We start from the raw sequence: 25,150 nt of genomic DNA on the forward strand, positions 1-25,150 counted from the left end.
ACTGTTGGCCCTCTGGTCGTTCAGAGCAGAGCTCCAAAAGTTCGTGCTATCAAATAAACCTGTTGGACTTTAACCTGGTGTTGTGCGACTACTTACTGCTTCTGGTGCTGGTGCACTCATAGTGCTGTTAGGAACGGAGTGCCAAGATGTCAACCCAGCAAAAGAGAAGGAACAGAGAGATATCCATTGAAGTCAGGATGATGTATGGCTTGGAGAGAATCTTGCAGGTCGTGGTGGTCCCATGTGTCTACTGCCCTTGTTCTTCTGGGTAGTAAAGGAGAAGAAGTCATGGGTTTGGAAGGTAACATGGTGGTGTGCATTTTATACGTAGTTCACAGTGCTGCCATGGTGTATTAGTGGTGGAGGGAGTGAGTGTTTAAGTTGGCAGATGGGGTGCCAATCAAACAGAATGCTTTGTCCTGGCTGGTGTTTAAGTGTTGTTGGAGCTGCCCTCATCCAGGCAGGTGGACCGTACTCCATTACATCCTTGACTTGTGCCTTGCAGATGGTGGACAGGTTTTGGGGATTCAGGAGGTGAGTTATGTACTTCAGAGTTCTCATCCTCTTACCTACTATTGCAGCCACAGCATTTATATGGCTAGTCCAGCTCAGCTTCCGTTCAATGGTAAATCCAGGAGATTAATATTCAGGAAAATTCCTGACTCCTCTAACCTGATTCAGCGGAAAATTATCCTGTGGGTCAAATTCATTCTCCAGGTGTGGGATTGTGGGTGGCGGGGGTCATTGTGGTTGAGGCTAACTGAAGTTCTGGAGTTGGGTCCACTACTCCCAGAAACAGTGCAGAGGTAGCCTGGGGTGCTCTTTAAAAAGCATGCACCTGGCCTCTGGGACTCCATAAGAACATAAGAAATAGGAGCAGGAGTAGGCCATCTAGCCCTTCGAGCCTGCCCCGCCATTCAATAAGATCATGGCTGATCTGAAGTGGATCAGTTCCACTTTCCTGCTTTCTCTCCATAACCCTTAATCCCTTTGTCGGTCAGAAATCTATCTACCTGTGACTTAAATATATTCAACGAGGTAGCCTCCACCACTTCAATGGGCAGAGAATTCCACTAGAACAACACAAAGGCCTTCTAGCCCTCACTCCTCACCCTACACACTCCCATCCATGCAACTCAGGCTATCTCAAGGAGCTCAGCCACCCCATGATCCTCATACTTTCCATATCAATCCATATCAATCTATGACCTATACAAGAAAGCCAGATATAATATAAGGATAGCCATCAAAAATGCCAAAAGACAGTCTTGTCTAGAGTCCCAGATTAACCATAATAACCCCCACCGACTATGGCAAGGTCTGTAAGACATAACAGGCTATAAGATGAAGGCATGTAAAATCACTGGCTCCAAAGCACCTCTCCCTGATGAGCTCAATGCATTCTGTGCTCGTTTTGAGCAAGAGGTCATGGAGAACACTTTTCCATCCTGGAAGCCTCACATGAACCTATATCTGGGGTCACCATTGCAGCCTTCACGAAGGTCAACCCATGGAAAGCGACTGCCCCAGATGGGGTACCTGGATGAGCACTCAGATCCTGCATGGATCAGTTGGCTGGGGTATTTGCAGTCATCTTCAACTTCTCTTTATAACAATTGGAGGTCCGTATGTGTTTCAAGAAGAGTACCATCATCCCAGTACTAAACAAAAGCCAAGCAGTGTGCCTTAATTACTATTGTTTGGTGGCTCTGACATCCGTCATTATGAAGTGCTTCGAAAGGTTAGTCATAGCATGAATCAATTCCAGCTTCCCAGACTGCCTGGATCCACTACAGTTCATGTACTGCCTCAACAGGTCCACAGCAGATGTCATCACCATGGCCCTGCACTCAACCCTGGAACACCTAGATAAGATGTGGAGAAGCCAGCGCTGGACTGAGGTGGACACAGTAAGAAGTCTCACAACACCAGGTTAAAGTCCAACAGGTTTATTTGGTAGCAAAATCCACTGGCTTTTGGAGCATTGCTTCTTCGTCAGGTAAGTGGGAGTTCTGTTCATAAATAGGGCATATAAAGATACAAACTCAGTTTACAAATTGTTGGAATGCAAATCTTTATAGGTAATCAAGTCTTTATAGGCAATTACCTCGATAACAAAAACACCCATGTCAGACTCCTATCTACTGATTACACCTCAACCTTTGACTCATCTCCAAACTCGGTGCCTGGATCTTGGCTCCTCCCTCTGCGACTGGATCCTGAACTTCCTAACCCATAGACCACGACCAGTAAGGACAGTCAACAACACTTCCTCCACAATCATTCTCAACACCGGTACATCACAAGGCTGTGTTCTCAGTCCCCTCCTATACTCCTTACACACTTATGATTGTGTAGCCAATTTCCCCTCCAACTTAATTTTCAAGTTTAATGGCAACATCACCGTAGTGGGTCAGATCTCAAACAATGTTGAGTATAGGAATGAGAATCTGGTGAACTGATGTGACAATAATAATCTCTTCCTCAATGTCAGCAAAACAAAGGAGATTCTCATCGACTTCAGGAAGCGTAAAGAAGAACATGCCCCTGTCTACATCAATGGGGATGAAGTAGAAATGGTTGGAAGCCTCAAGATTTTAAGTGTCACCTACATCATCAACAACCTGTCCTGGTAATCTCATTCTGATACTATTATTAAGAAAGCCCACTAACGTCTCTATTTTCTCAAAAGACTAAGGAAATTTGGCATGTCAGTTATAGTTCTCACCAACTTTTACAGATGCACCATAGAAAGCATCCTTTCTGGTTGTATCACAGCTTGGTATGGCTCCTGCTCGGCCCAAGACCACAAGACACTACAAATGGTCATGAATGTAGCCCAATACATCATGCAAACCAGCCTCCCATCCACTGAATCTGTCTACACTTCCCGCTGCCTCAGCAAAGCAGTCAGCATAATTAAGGACCCCGTGCACCCCGGACATACTTTCTTCCATCTTCTTTGGCCTGATAAAGATACAAAAGTCTGAGATCATGTACTAACTGACTCAAGAACAGTTTCTTCCCTGCTGCCATCAGTCTTTTGAATGGACCTACCTCACATTAAATTGATCTTTCTCTGCACCCTAGCATGACTGTAACACTACATTCTGCACTCTCTCATTTCCTTCTCTATGAACGGTATGCTTTGTCTGTGTAGCATGCAAGAAACTATACTTTTCGCTGTATACTAATACATGTGACAATAATAAATCAAATCAAATCAAATCAAATCAAATCAAATGTGCCTCTAACTACTCCCATTGCCCTATAAACCCCCCAAGCCAACTTAGTGTCAGCTCAGGCCAATCCCCATGCATCCCACCCACCATTTTTTGCCCTTACACCCTCCATGCTAACTTACCAGTATCCACCATGAGCAGACTTCAGGAGCCATGCTAAGACAAAATAAACAAATGTTCTTAGCATCTATTACAGACTTCACTATACTAAAAAAAAAGCCAATTCAATACATTTAAACCTCAATTACTTAATCCCTTATAAAATCAAATGTTTGTACTCATAACCCACATCAAAGACTGCTAATCCCTTTATAACACTTTAGAGCTGTCAATCAAACTGGTTTCCTTTCTCCCAACTCTCTTGCACTTGATTGGAGGCCTCAGGGACCCAGTGCACCTCATTTGTCTCACCTGGCCAAGTTAGAAGTTTGGGCAAGAAAGGTGAAGTTGCATTTTAGTGTAAGTCTATAGGTGAGGGATGGCAAGAGAACTGTGATCGTCACTCCATGGACATTATAGCCCAATATTGCAGATGTGGGAAATCTGAAACAAAAACAGAAAATTCTGGAAATATTCAATGGGTTTGGAAGTATCTGTGGAGAGAAGAATAGCATTAACCTTTCAGGAGAATGATCTTTTATTCTAACTGGGAAAGGTTAGAGATGTAATAGGTTTTGATCATGGAGTGGAGGGGAAAAGGGATTAAAGGATGGTCTGTGTTAGGGTGGAAGACAGGAGAGATTGAATCGCAGAACAGTTAATCATTTAGGGCCAAAGGGAAAAGTGAAGTAAAGTTAAGTGATGCAAATGTCAAATGGCAGTGATGTTAACCAGTGTCATTTAGGTTACCGAAAAGCCTTTGGCATAGATTGAGTTCTCTCTAAATCCAGAAATCATGACCTTTTCAGACAGAGGACTGATGTTTCCTGAGTGAGGAGAGCAGCGTTGCAGCATTTCCTGCACTGGACCCAGTTCCTCCACACCTCACCTCTCCTCTGCTGATAACCCTATTGGCCACCTCTAGCCATTCCTTTCTAACTTTGCTGTCTCTGCTTCCAGTAGCACGTCAAAAGAAGGTTCATAAAAATGTGGTCTTGTCCTGCCGAGGTGGCTTGGGGCCCTGTCTACCTCATGCCCTCCATAACTGCTGCCATCTCTGCTCAACTTCATTTTCTATTGTGGATTCAATGGAAAACACAGTAATGAGTCCAGCCCGAATTGGGCCCATTGCTCCCTCAGAGCTGTTCCCTTTCCCTTGTCCACCATGCTAACTGGGCAGCAAATGTGACTCTGATCCAATTCAGTTACTTTCCTATTAAAATTGCAAGTTGTGTACATTGCCGATATGATGTGGGGTCAAGAGCCGGAAGTAATCAAGAATTTGCGGTTCTGAACATGAGAACTGAAATTCGAGAAGAAAATTACAAAGAAGAAAATATTGGTTCGATAAAGATGAGCCGCCATTTCTCTTTGCTATCCTATTGTGATGATACTGTGCTATTGATATATTTTCTGTTGAAGGGAACTGTTTTAAGAATCAGCCTTTTTTCACAGGCAGTCAGCATGTCTGGTGAGAATACAGCTTAGATGCTGATACTTAGGAGAGAGCTAAGAGACTTTAATTCATGGAACAAAAGACTCCCTGGAGTTTTTTGATTAAAGGAATGGTAGATGGGTTTAGGTATACAGGATCATGTGATGATGTGGTTAATGGGAGGAGCTATGTGTGTAGCAGAGAAACAGTTCAGACTTCAGTCTCTGGCTGGAATTGTTTAAATACAAAACTTTGCAAGCTGTTCTGAAAATCAAAACCTCTCTGAAAGCTTCAAGGCTGTTAACAACATTTATAGAGAGTATGCCTGCGTTTGCTAACTGTATTTAAAATGGGCATTTGTGTCTAAGAGGAATATTGCTTATTTGGAACTGAAATAGTGATAAGTTAGAAATTAAAGGTGTTTCCTTTCATTTTTTAAAATATTGTTAAACTGTTAAAAGTTGAGTTGATTCATTTTATTAGAGATATATTTAAACTGTGTTATGAATAAAATTTGTTTTGATGAAAGATCCCTAATTTCTAAGTGGAACTCCTCCTGGAGCGGAGCATCCTATTCTAACATTTATGCCAAACTAGAAAAACTGTTGAGCTCTAATCTGGCTTCATAATATACCTTGAGGTTCAGCTCCAGGCCCTAACATTATCCTCCACATAAATGGTAAATGTTTGTATGCTACGCATATCATATTAATTTTACTGTAAGACAAAATAATAATTGACATTTTAGCACAGGAATCTATAAGATAAATAAATGTTACACCAATATGTGGAAATTCAAATAATTGCATGTCCACAAGTTGGCTACGGTAGGTTGGGTATGAGCCCAAAAAGTTCATGGACCTAAGAGAGAAGCCACAATTTTCCAGCCATTCATGCCCCACTATTACTGTCAGCAAACTGAGCATTTGGCACTCAGCCAAATCTGCAGCGACTGCAGCGGAACTGGTGAATCCAAACTGCAGGCAATGTTGGAGTATCTGGCCCATTACATTTGAGAAATTTGGTTCAAAATTTTAGGGGCTACCTCAATTTTGGAGTAGTACTTGAAAAATAGAAGGTTTTGAAGTAATAAAGCAAGAAATGAAATATAGCTTTGAAAAATGCTGTACAAATTGAGGCTTTCACTGGCACAGATGAGGCCAAGGTGATTTAATAGCATTTACTTTTAGTAGGGGTTTACACTGATTGGTGACTTGGCCCAAATTGAAGATAATCATGACAAGAATGAAGGGGGAAACTAGAAGAAATGCTTCATATGTGCGCATAAATGTTATTAGAAAACAGAATGCTTTTTTTGTTATTGAGGCAGAGATTACAACATTATTTAAAAAGGAATGAATGTATTCAAAATGGAAGAAAAAACAAGGAAGGGTAGGGAATCAGAAAGAGAGTAAATAGTTCCAGTGGAAATTTGGCAGAATGAGTTAAATGCCTTCTTATAGTGTGAAAAAGAAATTAAACATCAACCTGAAAGATTGACATCAGTTAACCTATTGCCTGTCATATAAAATATTTGACAGCATTGATGTTATTACCAATGCTTATCTAACGAACACAGAGGACACAATTAAGGTAGACCTGGAAGCAACACATGCTTTTCATTCTACGGGAAATGTGTAGCCATGTACAACTTTGATAGAAAGAGTGGTTATTATCGTTTATGCTGTGTACTGGACTTTGAAATTTAGTGTTGATAACAAAGGAAAGTGATGATTTTGCTTTTAAACTGATAATCAGATTGCAAGTACAGGTCAAATTCCAGTGCTCTGCTATTCTACTTAAAAGAATCACAAAAGATATTGTTAGAAGTGAACACCAGTGCACAGGGCACAGCCAGAAAAAAATATCACAATGCATATATGCATGTGCACACACATAGTCATAATATTGATGGCATTGTTGCAAACTGATGGCTTTTTCATTGATATTCTCTTGGATATATTCATTTCAAAAAGAGGTTTCAGTGCCATATATTTAGGGATGAGCCCATACTGCCCAATGTCTAACTTTACAATAATATAACCCCGAAGTGTAATTACAGTGCTCCAGTGTGATCTGAATTGAGTATTCATGTATTTTGCATTAAATCTCATATATACCTAATTACTTTGAAGATAATCAGAGAAAGCACTTGGTAATACAATGGTCAGATGAGAATTTGTCAAGCTGCTTTAAGTAACAACATGTGCACATACACAGCAACATGTTTCTCACTTAATTCAGTCTGTATAGCTTATACTTGAAGTCCACAACTGCATCTGGTAGGTCACCATACATTATTTCCTAGGGCCAATTAGTGCGTTACTTTTCGAATGTGTACAGTCGAGTGAGGTAGCCACAGAGATTGCAGCTAAGCTGATTTCCCTATGCAGGACATCATTAATTACTCACATCGAAAGGCTCCACAGGATAACCCAAGAGCTTTTGTGAACTGGTTTGTCAACAGGCAAGAGCAGCAGTGTGCAACTGTAGGTCAATGCAGAAGGATCATGCAAGTGTGTCCCAGCTTTTCACACAGTTGTGATGATCCAGTCACTCTGACAAATGGGTATCCACCCTACACGGACTGTTCAAGCTTGGCTGCTTTGGGACAGACATTACCCCTTTTCATGTGACTGATGATCATCCTTTGCAAGTGCTCCACACCTGAGCTGCTCAGGTATAACCAGAGAATGACTATGAGGAGAATCACTGAGCTCATTTGAAGCAATAGTTCAGGTGTCTGGATGGGTCTAGATACTCCTTGGAATATGCTGCAGAGAGACTCTCTGTGTTAAGGTGGCTTGCTGCATCTTGCACAGTATTTGTATATGGATAGGACATGCAGCTAAAGGCAGTAGATCTACAAGAAGACATCATATGATGAGGAACAGTTGCATAATGGTGAGAGAGAGGCACAGGTATGAGAGGTTTGATGTCTTCTAGAAAGTAGCTCAACACCTCAGGTGAACTGCTCATTCCACTCCTCCTGGCAATGTACACAAAGCTCCTCTGCATGAACAGTCCTGTCAACTACATTCATTCTTCCTTATTCCTGCATTGTACAACACTGAAATGACTCAAACAGTCTTTGCAACAATGATTTACTGGCAAGGCTGGCTCATAAACAGCTCTACAAACACATTGCTGACCAAAGTGCTAAAATGATGAAGGTTTTAATATGCACCCGACCACAATCAGTTGATTCTAATCGGTAATTATCCAAGCATTGACCCAGAGTACGTGAAACATGTTTACTTACTTTACTACAATGAGCTAGATGAAGAGCTCGCTCAGTGGTTTCGTTTACTGTTGATAAGACATCATCCACTTTTCCAGAAGCCATGGATGAACACGAAGGAGAAGCAGAAGAGAAAGGATGAGCAAAACTCTTTGCAACTAGAAAGAATGGGAATTGTTGGTAGAATATCACCTTCAGTGACCTACTTTTCTCCTAAAAAGTAATACAAAATCCTTCTTGTTATCCTCCAATCACCACTTCCTTAATATGCATTAAAGAACACAGAGCATTCAGTTGACACCCATTTAATACCTTTATAACAATGTAGGCTCAGGAGCTACTGTGAAGTAGCTACTGGGGTGGCATGGTGGCCCAGGTTTGATAGCTGGCTTGGGTCACTGTCTGTGTGGAGTTTGCACATTCTCTTTGTGTCTGTGTTGGTTTCCTCCGGGTGCCCTGGCTTCCTCTCATGTTCTGAAAGATGTGTTGGTTAGGTGCATTGACCTGAACAGGCGCCGACTGTGGTGACTGGGGGAATTTCACAGTATCTTCATTACACTGTTAATGTAAGCTTTACTTGTGACCAATAAATTAAACTTTAAGGCACACTACTGGCTAAAATGAAAAATTGATGAGTAACTCTAAACAAAATAATTTCCTTGAATTCTTCTTCCAATCACTTGTTAACAAACAATGTCTTTATTAAAAGACAATTTCCCAAGTTGATAACTCCCACAAGGCGACGCTTTTAGTGATTTCAGCAAAGCTGGTGTGAATCTGCTGCTGTGCATATAGCGCCCCTTGAAATGTTTGTGCTGCTAACTTCTGGGAACTTGAGACCGTAAGGGCCTGATTGCAGACTGCCACACTTCGGCTGCTGCTGCGAGTTTTGTTGGTTTCTTTGCACCATTGGTTGAGTAATGCTCAAGGGAAGCAAAAATGCTGACATGTTGTAATTGTAATGTGACTGGATTAGTAATCTAGAGACTTCGGTGAATGATTTGAGGACGTGAGCTCAAATCCCACCACTGCAGCGAATGATAGTTGAATTTGATTAATTAATAAATATGAAATTAAAAACTAGTCCCATGAATTGTGACCATGAAACTATAATTGATGGTCATAAAAACCTGCTGCCTCACTAATTCCTTGTAAGCAAGGAAATCTGCCGTGCTTGTCTAGTCTGGTCTACGTGCTCTACATTAATGAGGTCGACTCTGCCTCTCTGAAATGTTCCAACAAGACGCACAACTGCATTAAACCACCACAGAAAAATCAAAAAGGATGGATTATCTACCATCTATCTAGACACCAAAAATGACAGGTGGGATTCTCCCAAAAAAATTCTAAGTGTCGAATTCATGTAAAAACTGGAATAAATCCCACCGTTTATTTCAGCAGGAGTTTCAAAATGAAGCTCCCACACTCTGTGTACTGCAGGGTGCCTTACTGTGAATCACTCCAAAAATCAGTGGACGGGGCCTGTTCCTGCTGGAGAGGCCAGCAGCATAGCGCTGAGCGGGCCACTGCGCATGTGCCAATTTATCAGCACCAGAATCAGCACATCTGCAGTAGCCCCACACTGCTGGCCTCCCGAATGCGGGACACCACCCCCACAGAGGACCCCTCACTTTAGGCCCCTCTTTGAAGGTGGCAGTGCAAGTGGAGAGTGTGGTGAAGAAAGCCTATGGTATGTTAGCCTTTATAGGAAGGGGTATAGAATATAAGAGCTGGAGTCTAATGTTGCAGTTGTACAGAACGTTGGTTAGGCCGCATTTAGAGTACTGCATCCAGTTCTGGTCGCCTTACTACCGGAAGGACGTGGAGACTCTGGAGAGAGCGCAGGAGTGATTTACCAGGATGTTGCCTGGTATGGAAGGACTGGGGTATGAGGAAAGATTGAATAAACTGGGGCTCTTTTCCCTTGAAAGACGGCGACTGAGGGGGGATCTAATAGAGGTATACAGGATTATGAAGGGTATAGATAGAGTAAACAGAGGTAAGCTATTTCCTATGATAGAGACACATAGGACAAGGGGCCATGGACTTAAGGTGAGGGGGGAGAGGTACAACACAGGTATTAGAGGGAGGTTTTTCACACAGAGGGTAGTGGGGGTATGGAATGCTCTGCCAAGTAAGGTGGTGGAGGCAAACACGCTAGAGTCATTTAAGAGTAACTTAGACAGGCACATGAGTGGGTTGGAGATGGGTGGATATAGGAGATTGTTTTAAATAAGGGTCATTAGCATTGGGGCGTCCCTGGTAAGGTAAACGGATATGGTACAACTATAATGTTTTTTTTTCCCTTTTCATTCACAGGTTTTAAGTCGGTCCGCCTTGTGTCCAACGAGGGGCATACACGCGATGGGTCGTACTTGGGCTGCTCTTGGTTGTTCGAGATTGGCCTAGTGCTTCATGTCGTTAGTGTGTGCCTAAACTGGACCAGATACTGGGAAGACAACAGCTCAGTGACTACCACTGATTGCTGTGCAGACACATGGATTTGGGCCGGTGTCTGTGGGAGTTTGCGCATTCTCCCTGTGCTTGCGTGGGTTTTCTCCGGGTGCTCCGGTTTCCTCCCACACCCCAAAGGTGTGCTGTTAGGCTGATTGGCAGTAATAAATTGTCCCTAAATTACTTTCCCTCAATGTGGATGGCCATAAAACATTAGACAAGGTTCATGGGTGGAGGGGGGGGTACTGGTGGTGTTAAGATGGCGACATGGGCTCGTTGGGCCGAAGGGCCTGTTTCCCGGGCTGTTTTGTTCTTTGTTCTTTGTTCTTTGTTCTGCCTTGGCACTGCCTGATGTCTGGTTGGCAGTATCATGGGGCCAGACTGGCACTGCCAAGGTAGCAATGCCCAAGAGGCCCCCACTTGGCCCAGCCCACTGAGGGGCTGTGGTTGCTCCCTTGTTGTTGTGCCAAAATTGAAAGAGCTATAGAGACCAGTCAAGCAACAGTCTTACATAGTCATCCTTCCCGAATCATATCTTACAAACTATAATGTTCGAACTATGTCAGCAGTTGTGGGTTTTAAACAAAAAAAATTTGCTTATGTAGAGTCAAAATAACAACAAGAGGTTTATTGCAGGCGTTGTTGCCTGTACAGAGTAGAAAATGAAATGAAACAGGAGCCTGCAAAACACCCCAATGACATTACCATCAAATCATGTAATCAGCTCTTAAAGCAACCATGCAATCACTTAAATATACAACATCCCTCCCCTTTTTCTTTTATGGTCATAACAACAAATTGCAATGACATTATATCTAGGATCAATAATACACCAGACACAGTACTATGCACCATTAATCATAATGCACAGTTGATTGGGAGGGTAGCTATTCCTCTTTGCTTGTACACAATGTTCTGGAATTGGTCCTTGATCCTAGAAGAATGATTTAGAACTCTAATAGACACTTCTCTTGGAACTAATACTGCATCATTCTTACATGGTAAAGTAGCAGAAACATAACCATCAGGCAATTCAAATTCAACTAAGTCTTCTATAATAGTATTCACAACACTAGGGACTAAAGAAGTTGATGCTTCTAGAGATGATTCATAGAAATCATTTTGAGATGACAACAATTGATCAGCATGGCATTGCCAGACTAGTTCATCTTCAGTTTGAATAGGGTAAGAAATTGGTACCTATTTCTCACTTGTGGCATAATTGCATGCTTAGACTCAATCTCCTTGTTGAAATTAATGTTGTTTTGTCCTCACCCCTCATCTAGCAACTTGGGATTTTTCTTATTGGTCTACTATCTCTGAAGGTTCTGGAAGTAATTACAAATCAAACATAGTTCTTAGCTTCCCGTTTAAGAGTGGTAGCATTAGTAGTGTTTCTATAAAATGCCAAAAAGCCATTCACACAACGTAATGATAAATTTTGCTCCCATGAAGCTTCAGAGAATGTTTCAAGGATTGTACAAATCTTTCAGCTAATCAGTTGGTTGATAGGTGATAAAGTGCGGATTTTATAAGCTGAATACCATTCATTTTGAGATAATCCTCAAATTCTTGTGAAGTAAACGGTGAACCATTATCCCTTTTGGATCTTCATTCCTGCACCAAATTGTGAAGCCTCTTTAGCAGTCAGTTCCATCAACACTGCAATTTCCATTTCCGCCTTTGAAGTCAAAGCATGTTCAGTAAACAATCTTCGGTGGATGTCCTCATTTTGGAGATTACATACTCGGCAATTTCAAAGAGTTTCTTCTAATGTTTCACTGAACTCACTGTTGTGCTTGTCTTTTTAAGGTTGCCACAAACTAAGCAATGCTTTCACCTTTCACTTGATTCCTTCAGTGAAACTTGAACTGTTCCTTGATGATCAGTGGATTTAGAGAGTAACACTTTTTAAGGATCTTTGTCAATTCATTGTAAGTTCTTGTTCCTGGCTTTGTGAGATGAGGTGAGCTCTGAAGCTATTCAAAGGGTTTATTTCTTGTATTGAGAAAAGCTGGTACGAGCAACTCATTTTCAATTTTACCCACTTGTACGGAGTACTGAGTAGGAGCACCAAGATTCATTTTCTTCATTTCAAGGACCCACAGCTCCTAATTGATTCACCATTTCTCTTGCATGCACTAGTAACTTGGGACTGTTCAGTCTTTATATTTTTTTTGCTGTCATCCCAGTACTCACCTTTAACCCTGAGACCTTTGATTGATGTATTTTTTTCAAATAGCCCCAGCTGTACAGCAAAGCACCACTTCTGTTCAAATATGCCAGATATTGCCTGGAATCACACCTTTCCCTGATTGGAAAAATAGCCTTCTTTTAAAACCATGCATGAGCTTCCACCCATTTTCCATTCCGTAGTGTGGCTCCTGCTCTGCCACTATATTCTACAACCTGCGCGCAGACTCTGCAGATTAGAGGGGGTCACACAATTCTTTTTTCTCTTATTTGGTCTTCCTCCATTGGACTTCAATTTTTAATCCTGCTGTTGTTTTTCTACAGCCTCCTAATATTTGAGATGTGAGTATCCATGGTTTTTGTTTTTGACTTAGGATCTTTTCTCGATGTTCTCACCAACTGTTCATAACAGTATTGGCATTGAGTGACAACCACACTGCCCTTGTGTAGAGGAAATCACATTTTCACACTTAGCATTCCCTTCATCATGTTGTGTGGCACCTTGCTAAATGAGAAAGATTTCAAATAGATTTAGCAACTCAAGACTGGGCAACCAGACTTTGGTTAGTGAATATCTTATTCATTAGGACTGTCTAGAGACACTGATAAGAGTTGCTCTTCCCTTCACTTAGTAGCTGCATTGCTCTGAGGAATGCAGTTCTTCCTACTTGACTACGTCCCATCATGCCTTAGAGCATTGTGTCATTAGCTGAGGTATATGTTTTTAATAATGAATATGTTTTCAAAAATACATGTCTAAATTCTCTAACAGTGGTTATAGATGCCCCTACGCAAACAGTATTTTTCGTGCACATTGTAACTTCTCTATACTCTAATGGGAATAAGAGACGTGTTTCTTCAGTGAACTCAGCTTGGAGAAGACAGGGGAGGATATAATAGGGAAATTTGGAGAGAGCTGGGGATGAGGACCAGGAGAAGTAAAGGATTTGAGGGAATGTGGCCTTAGGGATTAAGAGGAAGAAGGGGAAGCAGAAGGAGGTGAATATATATCTCTGCAGCTGAAGGTTCACTTTGCAAAGTTAAACCCCCACATATTTTAAGATATTAAAATACTTTTGATGACTTTATATACGTGCTGTTTGCGTTTCGTGGCACTATTGGAACCCCTGTCTGAAACATTCTAAACCAGTCATTTCTTTAGTATTTACTGACTAAGTAGGTTAGTATAGCTCCTGGGAATGGAACTGCAAAATACTGCCTCTGTATTAATTCAAATGGTCTGTTACAAAGTTGTTTACCTCAAATTTCCAAGATGTTGATGTGCTTCCTGTTTTGAAAGGCCTGAAATGAATAAAATTACTGCACATAGACAGTTCTCCTAATTTTGAGAAGCTTCCAATTTTCACAGAATTTGACACAACTTGGTAACTGTTAGTTCTTCCAGTATTAAAATGTCATGGGGATCCAGACAGTTCACTTACTTAGTCCCCTCTCTCTCAAAAAATATTTACAATGAATGAACTCAGTTCTAAGTGCAGATATTTTTCAAGTGTATTCCTTTGGAAAGGCGAATGTGTCAACATTAATTCCTCAAAGGTCTTAAAGGCCTAATGGTAAGTGTTTGAGTTGATGTTTTTAATTTTTATTACAGGAAAATATGAATAAATACATCGTAAGTAACATATAATCTGCAACTAGGATAGTAAGAATTTGGACAAATTCGGAGTCAATTATGTTTTGATTTAGATTACATCAATGTGAATATAAACTTAGAGATGCTAATAGATACAATGTTAATCTGGTTGAATATCAAAAACAACTTCATAATTAATGAGCAATACAATTGCAAGTAATCACTTGCTTCATCCAATGTACAAAACGTGATTCAATTTTTACATTTTCTAACTTGTGATGATTTTCACATTCATTAAGACACTTAGCACTCAGAAGCACCACACTTCTCCATATCCAATGGCCAGCTTAGGCCCAGCACAACTTCATTACAGAGCAAGAACTGTAAGTTCCAGTCAGTTTCCCTTCAAGTCATTCACCTAGGTTTGGAAATATCTCACCATTTCTTCAGCACCCCAGTGTCAAAAACCTGGAACTTGCTCCTACATTGATTGCAGTAATTGAAGAAGGCAACTCACCACTGTTGTAAGGCATTGGACATATTTCGTTAGATCTTATTATGATATTTTGGGTCTTAGGTACATTGAATCCATAGAATCCCTACAGTGCAGAAGGAGGCCATCCAGCCCATTGAGTCTGCACTGACTCTCTGAAAGAGCATCTTAACCAGGCCCAACCCCCGCCTTACCTCCGTAACCCTATGCATTTACCATGGCTAACCCAACTAATCTACGCATCTTGAGGCGCTAAGAGGCAATTTAGCATGGCCAATCCATCAAACATGTACATCTTAGGACTGTGGAAGCACCCAGAGGAAACCCATGCAGATGTGGAGAAAACGTGCAAACTTCACTCAGACAGTCACCAAGGCCAGAATTGAACGTAGGCTTCTGGTGCTGTGAGGATGGTGCTAACCATTGTGCCACCATTGTTTCTGTTAATTCTGAGGTTAAAATAAAAATCAGATTATTTTAAAACTTCATCAAATTTTGCAAATGATTTGTTGATTCCTTGTCTAGCTATTATATCATTAGCTGTTGAGCCAACTGAACAAAGCACCTTGTTAACTTATTCAGCTTTTGCCTTTTTATTTGGACCTGAAGCAATCATGTGTCTAAGGAATCTTAATTTTTCTCCAAAGTCCCTAACTCAGTGATTGATCTTGTAGACTGAGTGGTCATGTGATGACATGGCTACTTAAAGGGTCATGCTCAGAAAGGACAGTAGGACTAGGGGGCACAGCCTCAAGATAAAGGGGGGGCGTTTTAGAACGGAGTTGAGGAGGAACTTCTTCACTCAAAGGGTGGTGAATCTCTGGAATTCTCTGCCCGTTGAAGTGGTGGAGGCTGCCTCGCTAAATATTTTTAAAACGCGGGTTGATGGGTTTTTGATAAGAGAGGGGATTAAGGGTTATGGGGAGAGGGCGGGAAAGTGGAACTGAGCCACGACAGATCAGCCATGATCTTATTGAATGGCGGGGCAGGCTCGAAGGGCTGGATGGCCTACTCCTGCTCCTATTTCTTATGTTCTTATGTTCTTATGTGTCAGAAGTGCAAGAGTTCTCCCCAGGGCATGGACAGAGTGAAAACATGTTACAGCTGATAAGAGTACTGAATAAACTATTGTTGTTGTAAGTTCTTGGTCGCCAGTCATTGGAACCCAAAACTTGTACAATTTGAGCCTTGGATCTGGGAATTGTGGATTTCTGATCCATGGTTAAAATTTTTAAATTGCAGTTTCAGTTTTAAGAAGTTTCTGAAAATCCAAGATGGCATCGTTATATGTTTCTGCAAAAAGGGTTTTCCTGAACCTGTTGGTTTTAGTAGGCTCCCCCAGTAATGGTGTTTGCAGTCTTAGCATTTAATTTTTTTCATCCATGCCTGCCTGGGTTAGAGTCTTCACTACTTCATTGCAATGTCAACAGCTCATGGAAGCATTGAAGTTGCCTACTTTGGAAAAAAAATCTTTAACAATGAACTGTGTAGGTTTGGAGTGAACCAACTCATGTTCAGGTGCCAACTCAGAAATCTGGGGGGGGGTGCGATTCCCTCATTCCGACCCACAATTTTTCCGGTGGGTAGGGCTGGGAGATGCGTGTTGTCGGCCTTCTTCTGGGATTTGCGCATGTCCCAGGAATGAATGCGCATCTTCCAGAGCCGGAGAACAGTCGCAGTCCAGACCACACTGGAAACTGGCGGGAAGAGAGGTAAATCATTTGAATCTTTTTTCAATGTAGTTTTTAATATGTTTTGCATGTGATTAGTGGGAACTTGCCAGGCTCAATTCAATCTTCCACCCCGCCAAGAGTACTTAATTCCAGAAGGTTTTAGAATAGCTCACCACATTCGGGGAATGAGCAGGAGATCCTGTTGGAATGAAGAGGGGGCAATCGAGGTCCCCAGGGGGGTCGGCAGCAGAGGGTGGTGTCCCCTGGGCATGGGCACCTTGGCAGTGCCAGACTGTGCTCCCAGCACTGACCAAGGGGCAAAGAGCCCATGCCCAGGGGGCATCTTGGCACTCCCATCAGGCATCAGGCAGTGTCAAGGAGGTGCAGCCTGTTGCGGGCAGTGCCTAGGGGCAATTGGTGGGGGTGGAGGGTCTTGCTGTCACTTTGCATGGCGATCAATCTGGGCTGGAGAGAGACCGGAGATCGGGATGGTTGGGGGGTGAGTGGTGGTGATCTGCCGGGAAGGGCTTGCCTCCCAGGACGGTTCTGATCCTGGTGAGGGGTGTCAGCTGGGTAGGGTCTGCCAGGATGAGGGAGGTGGGGGGATCACCACTGTTGGGGACAGCGAACATCGGGGCCCTCCAGGGGGGGTAGGGTCAAAGCTGGTCCAGGAATTGTTGTGGGGGCCATGATCAAGCTGTGGAATGAGGCGCGGGGGTGCTGGAGGGGCAGCACTGCAGAGGTCCCAGGCTGGCCAGCTGTCAAGCTGGCTAGAAAACAGGGAGACTGATAGATCGGAGTCACTGTGCATGTGCAGAATTCCAGAACTGTCAAACTTCAGCCTGAATAGGCCCCTCGCCCCGGGCTTTTAATGAGATTCATGATTGGAATCTCTGCAGTGCACAGAGTATGGAGATTCAAGTCTGAATCTGCACTGAGAAAACAGTTGTGATCTAGAACAGCTTTCTCACCAATTCAGCACGTTTGGGAGAATCGCACCTCCCCCGACCCCTTAGATTGTGAATTCAATGTCAGTTTCTGAACACTTTAGCATAAAACTTTTTATAGGACTTGTGTTGTCCAGGAATTTGAATTGTTTAGCTCACCTCACTCGATCCACTAACTCAATACATGCTGGGTTGTGAAGGTGGACTTCTATAGGATGCAGTTAGCTTTCTACTCCAATGAGGAATTTAATTTCTGCCTTCAGCTTCCAAGTCCAGCTTTGGAGTTTTTCCTCTGGTGATTTCCTTCTGTGCCTGTATATCTTGAGCTTTTTTCCTTCAGTTTCCTAGGATTTTAATTTTCTTATGTGAAATTTTGAATTGTTCCATTCAGTGCCACCATGTTGTAAAGATGTTGGGTATAGTTTGGCAGGTCTTATTAAGGTATTTGTAGTTTTAGATAGTACAACAGTAAGCATTTGTTAAATACTAGAAAGTATCTACATAGTTCTAAGCTATGTATGTAAATGTCTAAGCTAGGAACTTAGCTTGCTTCTATACATGACTCTGTCTAATGCTGCACTGATCCTTAGGTGTGGGTCATGTTCTCCAATATCTCTCTGTGGGCTGCACTGTACTCAGTTCCACTTAGCCTTTCATGTGCCAGACCATTATATTACCACCACCATCTTCTCAAGACAATTAGGGGTGGGCAAAATGTGCTGGAACCTTATGAACACAAAATTTTCATTAACCATAATCCCAGGGCACTTGGTTACACAGCACCAGTATGACTTCTATTTTCCACACCAATTTTCTTAGTGATTACTAGAAACAAAATGTCAATGTGGCATTTAAAACAAAACATTCATGGGGCATGGGTGTTGCTGGCTGACCAGCGTTTATTGCCAATCCCTAATTGCCCTTGGAGGGCAGTTGAGAGTCAACCACATTGCTGTGGCTCTGGAGTCACATGTAGGCCAGACTTGGTAAAGAGAGTAGATTTCCTTCCCTACAGGACATTAGCGAACCAGATTGGTTTTTACAACAATGGTTTCATGATCATCAGTAGATTCTTAATTCCAGATATTCTTTTTATTGAATTTAAATTCCACCATCTGCTTTGGTGAGATTCAAACCCAGGTCCCCAGAACATTAGCTGAGTTTCTAGGTTAATAGTCTCGTGATAACATGACTAGGCCATTGCCTTCCCGGAGAACTATGTACTATCATCTACTAAACACAAGATGAAACACAACACAACACAGTCAGAACCATGACATCCAATTCTACTCAGACTGAAAACTGCACACTTACCTGGTTATGTTTCAAAAGGCAAAACTTTTGATGCAGCAGGTGGGTAGACGTGTGAGGTGGATAGGTGAGTTAGTATTTGGGTGGTCAGAGGTTAGAAAGGTCTGGTCAGGGATGGGCAGTCATGTCAGATAATCTAAGGATAATTGGGTGGTCGGAAGGGGATACAGGGGGAGGGGTCAATTGCGGTGTTACCCTGGTGTTAGACCAAGTTTTAATCAGTCTTACATTCTCTGGATAACTAAAACCATCAAAATAAAACTGTAGCTTAGAATTGGAGACAGCTAGGGAAGGTCTCTGGGAGCAGAAGTCTGTCAGAAGTTTAAACTTCTCGGGTGTAATTCCATGCATCTGAACTTCCAATCTTCTAACACGTATTATCTGTTTGGTCTCCGATAATCAGGAGACCAAAGGATTAGGGCCAATATTTGGTGTAAAGGCACTAAACCACTGGGATCCTATTCATATTCATACAGTTGTATTCTTTGAACCCAAGCCAGTGTCGAAGGGAAAATTGCTTATTTTCATGTTATTTTTCTAATATTTCATACACTATAATATTCCATTTCATCATGACAGATTCCTTCCAGTCCAAATAAAAGCTATGCTAATAAAAGACATGTCCAAAAAGAAAAACATATTCTCAGGTTTTCTCTAAACTTATTTGGAAAGTGGCAAATTATCTGCCAGCAAGATGAAAGGTGTTTTTCTGGGAAATAAAATACTTTCTTAGTTCAGACATTGATTATCAGCAACAATCGCTCAAATCAGGCAAAGCAATTGAATCTTCAATTTATATTTATTAGATATTAATTTAAGTAGATGTGATGGACAGTTATGTTCTCTCTGAGAGAGGATCAAAGTACTTTTCCTTTCCAGTACAGTCTGGCTTTTTGGAAGACACTTAGAAGGCAGTCTGACCTGATTTGTCTCAGACTTCTGTTCCTTAGTGCTTTACACTGGGGGACTCTGATGTAATGTAGCTTCAAACAGATGCCACTATACTGATCTGCACTATATTTTGCAAGCATGTTAATACTTATATTGATTTTAAGAAAATGATTACAGCTTTGGGAATGAAGAAGATAGCTTTCAGCTTGGGGGAGGTGATCTCCTAATGACATTACTGCCACACTATTAATCTAGAAACTCAGCTAATGTTTGGGGGACCCGGGTTCGAATCCTGACGTGGCATTTGGTGAAATTAGAATTCAATAAAAAATGTCTGGAATTAAGAATCTACTGATGTTGATTGTTGGAAAAGCTCATCTGATTCACTAATGTACTTTAGTGAAGGAAATCTGCCATTCTTACCTGATCCTGCCTCCATGTGACTCCAGAGCCACAGCAATGTGGTTGACTCTCAACTGCCCTCTGAACAAGGCCAAATAGGGATGGGCAATAAATGCTGCCCAGCCAGTGATTCTCATGTCCCACGAATGAATAAAAACAAACACAGGAAAGGGTAAACAATAACAGTCCCAGAATTCAATTGTGTCCATCAACATTGACACCTACTGGCACAATGTAACAATATTTTTTCACATTACAACTTGCTCCTTGGGCTTTTTAACCATCACACAAGCAAATTTGATGTTTAGTTGTTTAACTGCAATGAACAACTTCTGGTAGATCAATGACAGAACTAATATTCTACAGATTTCCACCCAATATAAGCATGCCACCAGAAGCTCCGTCATGGTTTCAGTCTGACGGTTGAAAATCCTTCTCTCACATAAAGTTTAATAATGACTGCCAATAGCTTGGTGGTATGCCAGTTCCTGTGTTTTAAGTATGTCCACCCCAGTATTTTAAGTTGCCTTCTGTTTACTAAATATACAAACAGACAGCGTTCTAGATATATGATATGCGTTTGAAATGTTAGCACCCACTAAAGTGATTTGCCCAACATAAATTTTTGAACTTTATGGGAATAAGGTTTGATTTGAACAGAGACTTGAGTCTGTTCCATTATAATCCCAGCACCATGTTCTTTTGTATTAATGTCAATGGAACTGAGTATTGGACACAATGTATAACAACTGATCCATTTTACAACCCTTCCCAAGATGAATTTCATTCTCTTTGAAACTTATACATGAAGTAACAGGAATGTCTAGTGTTATTATTCAAGGTAGGAGGATGCTTTGCAAAACCTTTGAAAGTGTGATTTTCTGCACCAAATTTCTCTTCCCTGTTTGTCTGCAAAATCAACATCCCACAATTTTCATTCTGAAATAGCACAAAATGATATATTAGCACCATAGCGATTAATAGCCCACCCTATCTCAATGTTAATAAGTTGATAAAGTTCACATCTTCATTTTTATTCTTCAGCCATTTTATAGAATGTGTTATTGTTACTCCCTCCTACCTATTTAATCAAATGGTTCAGATAACACCAGAGTTATACAAGCTACAGTTGCCAAAACCACATTCAAGTCTAGAACCAGTACAGCAACCAGAACTGTAATGTAGGATTTATCCAATTTCCTTGTTCATGCAGTTATGCATGATGTGGTGCTGGAAACCTTCTACAGTTTTTGTTGGTAAGTATCCAAATCAATTCAAGCATGAAACCTTGGGAAAGTCTATTTTAAATGTGCACTGATTTGTACCACTTGTAATGGTTAATGGAGGTCATATATCATTTGATTTTAGGTTGGATCCAACCTGTCAATTCAACTGTAAACAGGTCTATAATGTGAGGCCTCCAGACTTCCCACCTGAAATTGGATAGTTTAGCTGTAACCCTGAAGATCTGGCTCAGTCTCATTGTTGATTTGGAACTGCAAGGACAAGCAATATCTAAACAAAAACACAACAGTTTGCATTTGTGCCTTTAACATCACTTGGCACTTCACAGGAACTCTATGATACAAAACTTGACAGTAAGCCACATCAGAATATTAGGACAGATGACCAAAAGCTGGGTTAAAGATGCAGGTTTTTAAGCAAAATATGATTTAGAAACATAGAAAACAGGAGCAGGAGTAGGCCATTCAGCCCTTTTAATCTGCTTCACTATTCAATATGATCATGGTTGAACCTCTATCTCAACACCATACTCCTGCAGTCTCCCATTCTGTTGTTGCCTTTACAGGAAAGCATAAAAGATCATACCTTTTTGTTTCACTGGTTGATGAGTGGGGTGAGCCAGTAAGATCACACGGGAAGCAAAAAATCAGGATTACATATGATTTCTCTTCTCTTGCAATCATACTGGTCCCAGTGGTCCCAAATATCAGGCATGATCAGCCTTATGCCCTTTTCAGGCGTGAGACTGATTTAAATATTTAAATATGTTTTAAATCAAATTTAAATACAATTAGTGAGCCAGGGACGCTAACGTCCAGGTTCACTTGCCTTAGCTACTTCACTGGTGAAGGATCACATATAGATCACATATGGTCCCCACCAACGGGACTTGGCATGATGGCTTTGCCAGAGGGACTGGAAGCTACTGACTGGGCCATGGGTGGGGAGTTCGGGCAGTGATCAACCGGGCCAGGATTTGGAGGGGGTTTGGGTAGAAATAAATCTGGCTGGGTAGGGTGTTTAGGTGGAGATTGATTGAGCTGGGGGGACCAGTGGTGGGGGGGCATGTGATATCTGGTGGGGGGGAAGGTGTTGCTTGACAAATCTCTGTTCTGTTGCACAAAACAGAGAAAGAGGCCTGTGCATGTGCAATTGTGTCCTCTGGTTTGAGGAGCCGGCTTTCCGGTGAGCTTAGGCCCCACCCACTCTTGACAGGAATCAGATTGTGCATCACGTTTTGCACAAGGTGGTGTAGCTTGCAATTTCAAACTTGCTCAAAAAACTGACCCAAAACTCTCCCGTTGTCACATTCATTCAACACTTAGAATTTTTTTGGTAAGATTTCCCCCTTGAAATCTATTTCCTTATTAAATATATTGAGTGACTTGGCCTCCACAACCATCTGTGGTGGAGAATTTCACAGGATCACCCTGCCACCCCCCTCCCCGAGTGAAGTAGTTTCTCCTCATCTCAGTCCTAAATGCCTGCCCTTATCATGAGACTGAGACTCCTTGTTCTAGACAGCCCAATCAGGGGAAACAACATCCCTGCATCATTTCTGTCCAGCACTGTCAGAATTTTGTATGTTTCAATTAGGGACTCCTCAATTTCAATGAATACAGGCGCGGTCAACCCGATGTCTCCTCATTTGACAATACTAAAGGAAGAGTGAGAGGTAGAAAAGTCAGGGAGGGAATCCCAGAGCTCAGGGTCCAGGCCACTCAAGGTATGTCTTCCAGTGTTGGAACAATTAAAATTGGGCACGTATAAAAGATCACAACTGGAGGGTCACAGAGATCTTGGAGGGTTTTAGAGTTGGGGAGGAGATTGGGGAGAGTAAGATCACAGAGGAATTTGAAATTAAGATAAAGATTTTACAATTGAGCTGCAGCCCAACCAGGAGCCAATGTAGGAAAGTCATGAAGAACAGGGAGGGATTTATTGAGACCAGTGACTGGTCTTTTAGTCTCCAATGGGGAGAGGGCAGGGAGTTGTGGGGGAGAGGGGGGGGCGCGTATGGGATTTCATTCATCTGCCTAGCGTGTCAATTCCCTGGCTCCATCCCAGCTTCTAGAGCCCACCACCCTTAATTGGATAGGAGCCCTTCCTCAAGCCATGAATGTAGCAGCAAGAGTAAAGAAGATCGTGATGATAACAGTAAAAAGAATCATGAGGACCAAATCACCCAGGAGTTGCAGCTAAATGACATTGTTGTCTCTGATGACAGCAGTAGCCAAAAGCTAGTGCAGGTATTTGTAGTCAGAAATCAAGAAGAAAATGTTTTGAGAAGCATTCCCCATGGGGCAGCATGGTGGCACAGTGGTTAGCACTGCTGCTTCACAGCGCCAGGGGTCACTGTCTATGTGGAGTTTGCACATTGTCCCCATGTCTGCATGGGTTTCCTCCGAGTGCTCCAGTTTCCTCCCACATTCTGAAAGATGCGCTGGCTAGGTGCATTGACCCGAACAGATGCCGGACTGTGGCAGCTAGGGGAATTTCACAATAACTTCATTGCAGTGTTAATGTAAGCCTTATTGTGATTAATAAATATACTTTACTTTTACCAGCCAAAGGACTCAGTGTTGAAGCTCACCAGACTCTTGATCTGCTCGGGGTCACCCTTGAAGCTATACATGGAATTCTTCTCATCCGCAAGATGGTCAATAGTAAATGGGAGCAACAGACAGAGTCTAAAACAAGCTATCAATTCACTTATGCCCAAGACAAATTTCACCTCTCACATATTTCAATTTAAATACGCAAAATGTGAAAACAGTGAAAACGCAAGAAAGCGACAGCTGCCGTGCGCTGGCCTTCATTTTGACATATGAAAATAAAACACCTGGAGTCACAGGAGGGCTTGAAAAAGTGAAGGAAGTTGGAGGAAATATTTTCACAGTATACAATGAGGTAAAACAACTTTGATTCAGGAAGGGATCATGCGAGAGGAGATGTATTAAATTAAAGGAAAACAATGAGGCGGTAGGGCAGGGTAGAGATCTGGATAATGATCACCAAAGTATGGCAGGTTAGGAACAGAATGTACGAAATTAAGAATATTTTAAAAAAGAAAGAGATAAAGGGGGTGATTTTATCATCACATTGTGCCCATTCTCAGGTGCGACGTGATGGTAAAATGGGCTGTAAAGTGCTGAGCGTGACTGGCACCATTTTACAAGTGCTAGATATATGGCACAGTCGGTCTCTCACCGGAAATGGGCAAGAAGCATGTTAATATATTTACATTTAATAAAATGACATTTGCATCTGCTTGGCGAGCCTGGCGCTCAATTGTCAGGACTCGGTTCCCCTTTTATGAACTCGATGCGAAAGATTCTCACCAATGAGGAATAGACATGCTCCCCTTGAACGGACAGCAGTTGATTTGGCCTCACCTGTGGAACTGGAAGCAATTGAAGCCTCCTGGGAAGGCCGAGGGCAAAGAGGTGCCCTTGGGCAGTGTCAGACTGGCAGTGCCACCCTGGCACCTAGGCAATGCCAGTCTGACACCTAGGCAATTCCTAGGCTAAAGGGGGAGGGGCCAGTGCAGGTAGAGCCAGTGGGGGCAGGGCTAATGGGGACAGGGTTAATAGGGGAGGGGCAAATGGGGAGGGGAAAATGGGGGGAAGGGGCCTGCTGCCATTCTGCAGGGATCGGTGGGGGGAGGGTAGAGAATGAGGGGGCTGCTGCCACTCTGCAGTGATTGGTGGGGGGAAGGTGGCAGGTCCACGATTGGCGGGGGAAGGAGGATCCGCGATCAGTCTAGGCAGTGGGGGGTTGGCAGGGGTTACATCTTGCGAGCCTCCGCGATTGCAAGAGAAGGGAGGTGCTTCAGGCAGCCTGCAGTAGCAGGGACCTGGCACAATATAATTATTAGCACAATTATAATTATTAATTATAATTAATAATATAATTATTAGCACAAATATA

Source organism: Carcharhinus amblyrhynchos, chromosome 9 (genome assembly GCF_965287045.1).
Source record: "Carcharhinus amblyrhynchos chromosome 9, sCarAmb.v2.hapA, whole genome shotgun sequence".
NCBI lineage: Eukaryota > Metazoa > Chordata > Chondrichthyes > Carcharhiniformes > Carcharhinidae > Carcharhinus > Carcharhinus amblyrhynchos.